Source organism: Orycteropus afer, unplaced genomic scaffold, assembly GCF_000298275.1.
Source record: "Orycteropus afer afer isolate SDZICR_OR568_19922 unplaced genomic scaffold, OryAfe1.0 scaffold00627, whole genome shotgun sequence".
NCBI classification, from domain to species: domain Eukaryota; kingdom Metazoa; phylum Chordata; class Mammalia; order Tubulidentata; family Orycteropodidae; genus Orycteropus; species Orycteropus afer.
The window spans coordinates 146,556-149,266 of NW_006922214.1; positions in this window are offsets into that span (position 1 = coordinate 146,556).

The window sequence follows — 2,711 nt, forward strand, 5'->3', positions numbered from 1 at the left end:
AGGCTGCAGATCGGATGGTGTACCAGTCTCTAGGACTAATTGTTTCCATGAATTTTGGTTTTCTTCATTCTTCTTTGCTCTGGACAAGGAGAGACCCATCGTTGCCTCTAGATGGCAGCTTGCTACCTTTTAAGATCCCAGTCACTACTCACCAAGATACTTTTCATTTTGCATGTAATGGTGTCAAGGTGCTTCTTGATGGTGTCAAGGTGTTGCTGCAATATCAAAAGATATTTCCTAAACTTAACTTGTTGGAGAAGGCAGGGTATGGTATAGAAAATGAAAGCAGAAATTAATAGCAGATCAATAATTCTCGAATATATTAGTATGGACAAGTTGGTCAAGGAAGATTGAGTAACGTGATCTATAGCATAGGGGAAACAAATGGTAGAGTGTCAAATATTAAAGACAGAAGAGAAAATTCTATCCTGGGACTTTCCAAGGAAGTGGCTCAAAAATAAAATAGAAAAAGAGGCATTCGGCAGGTAAAAGGCTTTGGGAGAGGACTGACTGGGGGAAAACAAACAAACAAACAAGAAACAAATTTCTTTGGGTTGTTTCCAACTCATAATGACCCTATAGAATGGAGTAGAACTGCCCCAAGGATTACCAAGGGTGTGGATCTTTACCAAAGTGGCTGGCGGTTTTGAACTACGAACTTTTTGGTTAGCAGCGGAACACTTTAACCACTGCACTAGCAGAGCTCCAGAGAGAGAATTCTAGAACTATAAACAGTGTCATATGGTCCCAAATTTAATGACCTTTCCTTTATCGTCGGTGTAAGAAAGTATCTATGGTGAAGGTTTTAGAAACAGTGAGTTTAACAGAGTGGGCTGTCCACTTTCTAAAATTAGACTTTCCAGGAGTGACAGAAAATAGGCATTATGTTTTTTTAAAAAACATTTTATTCCATTTTTATGAATGTCAAAAACAACTAAAATGAGTCTATGATAACAGAAGTCTGAAAGTGCGTCTCCTGTGGCGTGGGGAATGGCTGGGATGAGCTTGAGGGAACCACGTAGGTTCTGCAAATAGTCTCCTCCTCAATCTGGGTGTGGTTTCACCGGGCAGGAAACCTAAGATTTTGTATGTAATGCTAACTTATACTACAATTTTTTGGATTTAAAGGGCATTATGTTTTAAGGTTAACACAGAAGCCAACAGAAGAGTCCGGGGTTGCAGCTCAATGGTAGAATGCATGTATGAGGTTCTTTGTTTGATCCACAACACTTTCAGGAAAGCTTTCTTTTTCTGTCCCCAATCCATTTAATACCCACAACTCTGGTAACAGAATGGGCTACTTATTTCATCCTAAGGCCTCCCCATTTCCTGCTTCTTGGCAAAGTAAACACAGACCCAATGGATGCCACTACATAGGTGGATTGGGAAAACATAAGGAAGAAATGAGTGCATAGCAACAAGTGGCCAACAGATTGATCAGCTTTTTCACCTGGGTTACTATTTACAATGTTATTGAATGGGAAGGAAGACAGAAAGGAGGAAGAAAAATGAGACCTTCAACAGCAAATATAGTACCCTCTTCTGATTTCCCTCTCCCTCCGCCTCGGAAACCCAAAGAAGGGTCGCTATGAGTTGGGTCCAACTCCACACGGCACATAACAACAACCTCACCATCATCCTCCATCTTCAGCTACATGAGCTTTATTGCAGATTTTAGCTTTTTGACCAGGCATCTCTAACCCAAGTCCTGTCCTCAATGTAGATACCACATGGCAATACCCTGTCACTTATTTTCACGTTAGAGTCTTTTTTTTTTTTTTTTTTTTACAGAAGTTAGAGAGCATTAGAATCTTTGAATCTGGAAATCTGAAGACATGACAGATCTTATCCTGAGATACATGTTTTTAGGTGGCTACAAAGCAGAGGGGCCCTGGAGAATGGGTAGAAGGCTCAAAATTATTCATTTGGTATTAAGATATAAGGAAATTTTTTAGTGTTGTCTCACAATTGGAACATTATAAGACTTAGATTTTATGATTAGACATTAGGCTACATAGTATTTTTATGTAAATAATGCCCACATGCTGAGATTTTTTTTTTCTTCCAACTTCGCAGTGTATATGGGAGTGATTGGCAAAAACAAGCAACAGAAAACCATGGAAAGCAGCGTTATTTGTGTGTGGTGATGCCCCCGTGTTGTTCTCGGTGCCAATACAAAGCCTAAAGCTACATAGTGGTGGCAGGACTTTTCTGTTTCTTGCTTTTAATGCTAAAACAAATCAGCCTACTACCACCACCAACCAAAAGCCCAGCAGAAATTCTGCTCTTCCTCCTGTATTTTTACTAGATCACTAGAAAGCTAGTCAAGCTACCTGGAAGTCTTCTTAAGTGAATCCCACTCTCTTCAAATCCAACATGATTCCAAATCCTACATCAATTCACATACTTCCTTTTTACTCAAATCTCTTTTATTCACCCTAAATTCATAGCTTTTGTGCATTCATCTAATGTTTATTTTATAAGTCTCCAAAACTGCCACGACAGCCCCGGTGGGGTCTGCGTGACATAGTCACCGGCCTGAAGCAATTGTTTCAAGGAAACAGCAGGCTTCCTGGGGTCAAGTGTGCTCTCTCTATATTTATCTTTTGTTTTTGTCCTTTAATGATTTTGATAATTTTAATGGGAATGATTGTTTCTAGTTATAATGAAAAGTTCATGGAGCAGGGAGAACGTAAGAACTTACCTAAGAG